Here is a 9992-nt window from a genome sequence, read left to right as displayed (position 1 = left end):
TGACATCCATTCATCCATTCGAATAATGCAATATCTACAGGTAATCACCCAACCACTACAGGCCACCTTATTCCTATTAACTGTGCATTTTCTCGTTCTGAAATGATTTGGACATGTTATGAATTTGGTTGTTCATCATCTCATGTAAAACTAAGTTCCATAAGCAACCACTGTCAGTACTGTCTAGACTATTTTAGTCAGTTGTGTGCTTACTCACCTTCCCCAGCAACTACAGCTAATTGTGTACTTGCACTGCAGTTGTACGATGCTTTCTCGATCTAAATATAACAATAAAAATACAAGTTATGCACAAAGGAAGGGCACGGTGAGATTAAATCCAGGCAAAGACAACCACGTAAGGAATTGTCAAGTACTGGACTGAAAGGAAAAAAAAGTGGAGAAGCAACAAGCAAGTAGAAAAAGATTAAGCTTCAAACTTTACCAACATAGCAAGGTCAATACGATTATCTTGATATTGCAAACCCAGTCCTGCTACCTACTGTGAGCAGTCGATTAATGCTCCTTCGTTATAGGGGAAAAACAGAAGAGAAGCAATATACTGACAAGTGTTCACATGGATAAAAATATTACAGGATAACATAATCATTTCTCTTTCACTGAGCAGTATTAGCATCTGAATGGACCTTTTAGTATATATATTTTTCAGCATCTAGCAACTACGGTATGTCCCATGATACGAGCCCTCGACATATCTTTACCTTGTTAACTGTTATCACAGAATATTGACTTCTTGTGCATAGTAACTGATAAAAGGCTATTAGTACAGCTTCACTGTTAATACTCTGAATGTAGAGTCTAGTCACATATTAGATGTTCTTGAGCATGCTGGAGATTGCATAATCTTGCAGCTTAAAGGGGAAACTTGAGTTGAAATCATTCATTGTAGAAATTTAGAGACAGTCAACAACATATAAGTATAAACCTTAGATAAGAACAAAGGACATTGATCTTACTCCTGATCTAGATGAACTAGAACTAGAAAAAGGTGATTTCAAATAGGTGGTTAGAAGAATCAAATTTCCAGATCACAAATCTTACATCAGGAAATTATGGAAGAAAAATGAAGCAGCGAAATATTACCCTCGAGTAGTTGGAAGGGGAACAGATCTAATGGTGCTGTAGCTGAGTTACTTGTAGAGTTTTCGACTCATTCCCTAGCCTATCTGCATCATCGGCTTGCCTCTCCCAAACCTGGTGTCTCCCGCCGCCGCCGTCTTTTTGGTCGCTGGACGAAACCAATCTTCTAAATCACCATATACATCTCAAGTAGTGGGTGAGGAAGGGGTGGTGAGGCAGCGTCCAGATCTTGGTGAGGCACGAGGTGAGAAACGAAACTGGTGAAGGCGTCGGAGATGGAGTTGGTGATGGTCGACAAGCCATTGACGGTGGAGGCAGCATGGAGGTCGGACCAGGCAGCAAATGGGGCAGGTCGGCGTCGGTGTAGTGGTGGCTGGGGATGGGGAACCGGACATAGAGGGTGGGGCGGCAGACTAGAGGGCAGCGACGGGGAGCGAATTCGGGTGGCGCGACTGGCAGCGAGTGATTTGCAGGGGCCGCCGGTGAGATGAGATTTGAGTTAGGTGCAAATGTACAGGTGTATTTGGGGATTTTTTTGGGCTAGTGTTTTATATGGAGGCACACGGGCGTGGCGTGAGACCTAGCGCCAAATGGGCCGACCCACGCACGAAGCTGATTTTTGTTTTGTTTTTTCTCTGTGGTTGTGAATTCTTAGCGTGCCATCATTTTAAAAGGTGGGTGATAAGAATTAAAAAAATCCAATCAACTCTCATATTTCCTTTTTAACTTTTGAGATAGAAATGTAACAACATTAGCTCACGACTGCGCCATTGAAAGTTTTTTTGCATACGCACTAACTATTTATTATATTGTTCAACATGAAAGTAATGTTCACTCATTTCCTCTTGGCTCCTATTTTCATTTTTATATTCGAGATAAACAACATCAGCTCACGGATGCTCACTTTGAGTTTTTAGCCCAACCACTACCTATTTATATTAGAAAGAAGAAAATAAGTTTTACCTTTATAAATAATAATGATTATTAGTATTTCCATGGCCATTGCCTATTTATATTATATCAAGAAAAATTACAACGCTCGCTAGCCTTTGAAAAAACTATGGCAATCTCACTGCCAACACTGACGCATGGACCCAATCACTCAATAACCCAAGAACTAGCTATGGTGGGTCTGACTACTATACGTAACATGACAAAAATGATCTTCACACATTCATAGTACTAGGTGACTCTAGCGGGCTCGTCATGGAAATTACGAAGATGTCACAAAAATTGGGAGCCAGGTGTGCTGAAAGGTCGAGGCAATTCGGTGACGCTTATCGTCACCGATTTGCAGTAATTGGTGACGCCACCTATGACAACATCATACATTAGGAATTTATGTGACGTTGTCCACCATCGTCACGAGGATTTTTGTCACAGTATGTCAATTTTGTTGTAGTGGCGGTCCGACTGGTAGTTGCGGGTCATCCGCTACAGGTAGTACCACGACCATGGCTCTTTACGTCTAGTACAATGGGTCATCCGGATACTCATCGACGTAAACTTTTCACCGCGATCTGTCCGAGTGCGAACCTTCAGCTTCTTGAACGCTTCAAACGCGCCATCTTTAGATTGTAGGAGATGTATCTCGAGTAGTCATCTACCACAAGGAAGAAGTACTTATTTTCTTTGTGATATGCTGGGGTGATAGGGCCACATAGATCACCATGGAGCTGCTCGATTGCATCACTTGCACGATAGGTAGACCGAGCAGGGAACGGCCTACGGTGTTGTTTTCCAACCAAGAACCCGTCACATACTCGATCAACATGGTCGATAAATGGCATCTCAGATACCATGTCCATCTTCGACATCTTCCTCAAGGCGTAGAAGTTAACGTGTCCAAATCTAGCATCCCATAACCACGAATCATCATCACTCTCGAGCCAACACCATGACACATTCTGGCTCGCGGATAACTTCGGCATTACTTTTTTCTCATGAAGTAGCACCTATCGGTTTGGTTTGACAACCTATCATTGGACGAGATCACAAACTTCGGCCATTAGAAGACATGGATGTTCGTCTTCCTGCTTCGCCAAATTTTTCTTGATCTCCCGCTTGTTAGGCTCCGAACAATCCTTCGCATGCTGTAGTTGGCGTCGGTAAGCATCGGGTACTGGATGAGGATGTTGTGATGCACCAGTACGTTGGCACCGCCCGTCCTCCACCACTGGTTGCTGACTTGCCGCCCTTCTTCACCTTGTTGCCATTCTTGTACTGTCGCCGGACTTGACCAACTCCTGATCGCTGTCCCCCATCATTGATCGTAGATCGTCGAGGCTCTAGATACCAATGTTGGATTTAGAACGCTAGATTAACTCGTCGGCAACTACACATACACATGGAAGCACACAAGCAGGCTGCTTAATTGATTTCTTCTTCTTTTTAGTCCATACACACTCTCATTTATTGATCAATATCCAAATACATAGGAATACAAGATAAATCTGGGGTATTAAGTAGCCAGAGATGGCGTCCCGGAGAGAGTCCCAAAGTGTGTTTGGCGAGGCTGTGCACCTCAAAGTTTGTCTCGCGCCCTTCGAAGATGATGGAGCATGCTGGAGACTGCAAACCTTGGGGGATGATCTCTTTAACAATGCTCGCGTAAAGGCCGCCCGTGCCCTTGTGTATGTCCGCGACAACCTCCTTGCAATCTGAGGCTACCAACACATGAGATAGTGAGAGGTCGAGGGCAAGGGAAAGAGCTTCTCTGCACGCCAAAGGCTTCGAGTGTCGCTGGATCGTTAATACCTATGTGTCTTACTGCTGATGCACCAAGATACTTGCCCATGTCATCCCTGCTTAATTGATTTCTTCTGAATCAAGAGCACATGCACGTACGATATTTGATCCACGTGAGCACAAAAGCCCATATAGTACTTACGAGCCCAATCCAGATACGTAATATAATTGCCCATATAGTACTTACCAGCCCGACTTACCAGCCACGTTCACACGTACGTAAACCTAGCCATAGAGGCAAATCCCATCGGGAGCAGTTCATCAGGCGGCGGCGCCCTCTCCTCCACGTCCGGCGACGTCCTCTCCTCCGCGTCTGGCGACCGGTGCCCCACAACCAAACCGTATGTACACCTATGATGTTTCCTTCCCTCTTAGTAGTAATGCGATTCAATTAATACGGTGGACACGGATGGTGCCGCGGCGGCCGATCTTCGGATCCTTCTAGTGGCACATAGCATGCACTGCACTATAAATCAGAAATCTACTACTTTCTCTAAATTGCGTGCTCGTACGCCTAGTGGCACATAGCAGTATGGGAGTTAGTAATTGGATTTAATTAATAGGTATTCCAATTTCCATACATATTGTAACTAGCATTGTTATGTCAGACTGCTGTAGGGACCATGGATGATGACAAGTACGTGCATCAAATGCGTCAAGAGATGGACAAGAATATGCAGCGAGAGCGAGAGGTGATGGACAACAATCTGAAACTGGAGCGTGCAACCGTGGACCGCATGAGGAAGGAGGAGCGTGCAGCCATGGAACAGATGATGACGGCGGAGCGTGCAGCCGTGGATCAGAGGTTGAAGCATTTCCATGATGATATGGACCTAAAGTTGAAGAAGGAGCGGAAGGACCTGGACCGCACTATACAGCTCGAGCGTGGCAAGATGGAATTCAATATCATGCAGGCGCGTGGGAACAGGGATCTTATCTTGCGGCAAGAGCGTAAGGACATGGATCACAAGGCCAAGATGGATCAGATCCGCTTGGAAGGGAATATGATGCAGGACCGCGTTGTACAGCTCGAGCGTGGTAAGATGGACGTCAATACAATGCAAGCTCGTGCGGATATGGAGCGAAAGTTACAACAACACCGTAGTGATCTAGATTACAAGGCCAAGATGGAGGACATCCTCATGGATGGGAGTATGATGCAAGACCTTGCTAGTACAGGCACGAAGGTACGTTTCACTATGTACCTATTATTCATTAAATTATCCGCAGGAGCAATCTATCTCATCAGCACCTCTACAGGCACAACGAGACATCCCTAGACCGAAAGAATCTATCTCATCAGCATCTCGACAGGCACAACGAGACATCCTTACACCGGAGCAATCTGTCTCATCACCACCTCTACAGGCACAACGAGACATCCGTACACCGGAGCAATCTGTCTCGTCACCACCTCCGCAGGCAAAACATGACATCCCACCACCGGACAATCTGTCTCAACACCACGTGGCCCAGTAAGTATGTTTTACCAATGGTAGGCACATCCTATGTATGAACAATTTGATATTGTGCAAAAACTGATGTCAACTAGTCATATGTAGGTAGTCGTAATGCAATTTATTGTTCACGTGGACTATGAACTTTCTCATGTTCCTCACGCGTATCACAACGGGAGACCTGGTATGACGACAATAGTTGAACCCGGCAAGGTGGACTGGCAGCTAATGGAGAAAAATTTGTGTTGCCAAGGGTACAAAGGGAAAGCAGATTTGTACTACATCAAGCCTGGGTGTGTACCACCAGAAGGAATGGTACAGATTTCAGGCCAACATGATGTAGATGAAATGTTGCATGCTTTAGAAGGGCTAAAGAAATGTCATTTGTACATTGTCAAGAATTTTGCAACCTCAGATGATGCACAAGTCTCATATGATAGTGACGATGACATGTCTGAACAGGTTGGTTATATTGCCAAGTTCACTTATTATACAAAAAATGGCCACATCATTTGCATGTTAATCTAAATACCTTTGGTATGCTTTTGGACAGGACATGTGTGAGGAAGACATATATTCGTGTGGGTACAAGGATATCGGCAAGAGGGACATGGGCGAATATGGGTCATCGCCCAAAAGAAAGAAACTTGCAAATAACAATTCGAAGAAAGCATTGGATTTCGGCAGCAGTGACGAGCCTCTTCAGTAGGCTTTTGTTTTTTCTACAATTTCAAGCTTTGGAGCTGAATTATTGTCTGAAGTAGTGTTTATATCATTTTCCATCCAACAATCACTTCATTCAAGTGACAATTGTGAGACTATGTTTATAATAATAGGCTTTCAACTTTGAGTTGTTGCTCAATTTTTAGATGCCACATACTAAATTGTGGCTTTTACTATTTTTTATTGCATATGCTGCACTAGTCCAAACCAGTGTTATTTCACGCAACAGTTTGGTTATTTCTGATGCTTTAGCTTATTGAGAACCAAAGAATCTGTGATACGGCTATTCTGTGTAAAGGAAAGATATTTCCATGGTCTGCACATTTATATGACAGAATTAAGAGATGCTTTTGTATAGCAGTGTTAATAATTACTCCTCCGTAAACTAATATAAGAGCGTTTAGATTGCTATTTTAGTGATCTAAACACTCTTATATTAGTTTATAGAGGGAGTAGATATCAAGTGTCATATTGTCTGGACAACTTGCATTAAGGCTTTAAGATGTAGTAACGACGCTTGGTTCGCAGAAAAGCCACGGCTTCTGACTCCAATGCATTCCAAAACCGTAAGGTTGTATTTGTTTCGCTCGCAATGTCTTTCATAGCCATGGTTTCCGATACAGGACTTAACGAAACTGAAGACGCCCAGATCGAAGCTGATTGGAAAACGGGAACACATCTGCGCCAACCAAACGAAGCGCGGTTTCGAGTTAAATTAGTGTATAGGCTACAATTGTCTTGTAGAAGTTGTACTAAAGTAGTTAGGCTGATTATCAAATTAGGATATGTACTGTAAAAACTCCATAAAATTTGATAGGATCATATATAAATTTCTGTTCACCACTGTCACATGCACAGGCTGACTTAAACATTGTGTACATACATCTGATATAATATACTCCCTCTGTCCCATAATGTAAGACGTTTTTTGACTCTACTGTAGTGTCAAAAAATGTCTTACATTATGGGACGGACGGAGTATTTTATAAGGATAGCTTTGTTCTACAACTCTTGTATCTCACTTTTTTATGTCCAAACATAAATCAACCGCTTTACTAGAAGAGATGCATTACAACACAGAACTTTCAAATTCTAGTATATCCTAGCTTACGCAATAGCTTGAGCGCCATCCAGCTCCAATCATCATCTGAAGATACCTTGGGCTGCAGAACAAGGAAAAAGTGGATGCAACTTCAACACTAGCTTGTACAACAATTTATTTTCTCTATAGATGAGCTTGCAGCTGAACATGCAGACAAGAATACCTGAAAATATAGGAACATCAACTATTTTCAGGTGCATATCCAAGACAAAAGGTCAACAAAATTATCTAGTTGGATAAAGTTTAATTTATGCTAAAGGCCTTGTGAACGATACTACTTAAGATTTGCATGCTAGATCATGGCTAGAGTGTGGATTTGCAACAAGAAAATAAATCATGAACAAGATAATGACTAGTAATGCTTTAAGAAATTTCAGTTGGGCATCAAAAGTGGAGTTTCATTTTGAGACCAACAAAGTGAACCAGCAGAAAAACACAACAAATATAATCTACTCCAGGCGGCCACCTAAAATGGTTTTACAAGGTCCTTTTTGTAAAATGTACCGGCGACCACCTAATGATAACATCATGTCCATCAGCTTTTCATCCAGTGGCTCAGAATCGCTCGGAGCATTTGTAGCACGAGTTCAACCATAGCACTGGATACGTTCTCGTACTGAACATGCTATAGTATACTGACGACCAGCAAAGAAAAAAGACTCATTCAGGTGCTTCAAAATTATCAACTGAAGAAGGAAAACAATCACAAAAATGCACTTTGTTGCTTACATGTGCAGGGCTACGAGGAGGTTGAGGCATCGTAGGGGACGGATCGGCAAGATCGTGGAAAATGAAATACTTGCAGAAATTAATACTTGAAAAATGGACCACAAGGGCAACAGTTCCTACCATGAAACCCCTTGCAGAGATAGCTGTAGCTAACAGTTTGCTGCCATCATTTCCTACAGAGCACCAAATATAATTAGTGCACTATATTAATGAGTAAAGCAGATGCAAAAATTAAAAATGGACATATTTGACACCTCTTGCAGTTTAGTGCAATTACGCTGATCATGACCTGTCACCCCACAGTAGCCACATTTCCTCTTTGATCTTTGTTTCTTCATCTTTGCCTGCAACCTTTTCTTCGGTGCACCTCGGCCTTGCACATGCATTGGGTCCAGAACCTTTTCCAAATCTCCACAATCAATTTCCGTCGTCTGTGGCAGCACCGGACCAAACCTAATGCATTCCTCCTGACCACGGCTTGATTCCTTGCTGCCATCTTGTCCATTCAGAACCATCTTCAGACGCTGATACTCCCCACTGGATTGACATGCCCGGAAACATGCCGCGTGACTCAAATTCCGCAACTCACGGTACCTCACAAGGCTTTCCGAATAGTCATACATCTCGCTCTTTCTGGTGGGAGGGAATGCAGACTTTGCACTCATATGTAGTCAACTCCCATGCATCTAGTATCTCGCTGATAACATATTTGCTGACGGCATTTATGCTCCATCTGACCAACTCAAACATACAAGGAGTGAAAACTCGGGCATCATGTTTCTCAAGACTTGAAGCATCCGCATCTGTAAATGGAACGGACTGCAAGGCCACGATGTCTACGATCGCCTCATTCAAGCGTCGTCCTGAAATGCTACGCTCATAGTGCTCTAGCATATCAAACAATGTCATCTTACCCTCAAGATGTGTATGTAGCACGGAGTTTAGGCTCTCACTCCGTTGATTGCTGCTCAATCCTAAGAAACAGTGCCCCACCAGGGATGGAGCACACCACAACTTCCTCATCAGATACATCTGATGCAACCACGACTCCTCACTTGTCACTTCATTCCTTTGTAAGAACTCTATCCATTTTCTCTCGTGCTCTTCAATACAAGACGAGTCATATATGAAAGATCTAAATTCTTCCCTAACCTCGTCATCATGCAGATGGCGTACGATGTTCTGTTGAATGTGCCATACACACAGCCTGTGGTATGAGTCAGGCCACACCACCCTGATCGCTCTCTGCATTGCAAGGTCCCCATCAGTGATTACAAATATCGGATGCTTCTGCGCCATGGATTCAGAAAATATCCGCAACATCCACTCGTACGCCTCGTTAGTTTCATGAGAAATGATCCCGCATCCAAAGATAACTGTGCTGTGGTGGTGATTCAACCCGACAAATGGCACAAACGGCAAATTGTACTTATTGGTCCTGTATGTGCTATCAAAAACCACAACATCGCCGAAAGCCTCATAGTCAAGGCGAGATTGAGTATCGGACCAGAACAATCCCTTCAGATGCCCATCTTTATCAACCAAGTATTTGAAGAAATAATCTGGGTCTCTCTCTTGCCGCGCCATCATGTGACGGATCACCGTCTGAGCATCACCAGCAGCGACTGTTTCCTGCTTGTAGCGATGGCAGAAGTTATAGATGTCCCTCGTCGTGCATCCAACCTGGTCATATCCACCGTACTGCATGCACAACACATCCATGATTTTGTCTTTCTGGATTCCAACACTTTCCATCTCTATAATGTCCGCTTTCTGCTCGTCGCTGATTCTTCTGTGGGAACGCAAAAAGCAAGCAAGGTCTCGTGGGGCCAGAGGATGGTTGTGTTCATCGATGAAATCCTTCACAAACCACCGCCCTGTTTTGGCGACTCTTGCAGTGACAAATTTCGCTTTACACCCCACACGAGTGATATTTCGTGGCTTCCTCTTCCTATCTTCTCTCTTCCTCTTCATGTGCTTCTCTTCACGGCAACCTTCACGACTACAGACAAATTTCCTCAGAATTATCTTCTCGTTCGCTTCATCCCACTCAACATAGCCTTTTCTCACACTAAAGCCTTTCTCAAGAGCATACTTGTTATAGAACTCAAAACCTTCATCCTCGCTATGAAACA

This window comes from Triticum dicoccoides, chromosome 7A (assembly GCF_002162155.2).
Source record: "Triticum dicoccoides isolate Atlit2015 ecotype Zavitan chromosome 7A, WEW_v2.0, whole genome shotgun sequence".
In the NCBI taxonomy this organism is placed as follows: Eukaryota; Viridiplantae; Streptophyta; class Magnoliopsida; order Poales; family Poaceae; genus Triticum; species Triticum dicoccoides.
Note: the sequence above shows the minus strand (reverse complement) of the source record.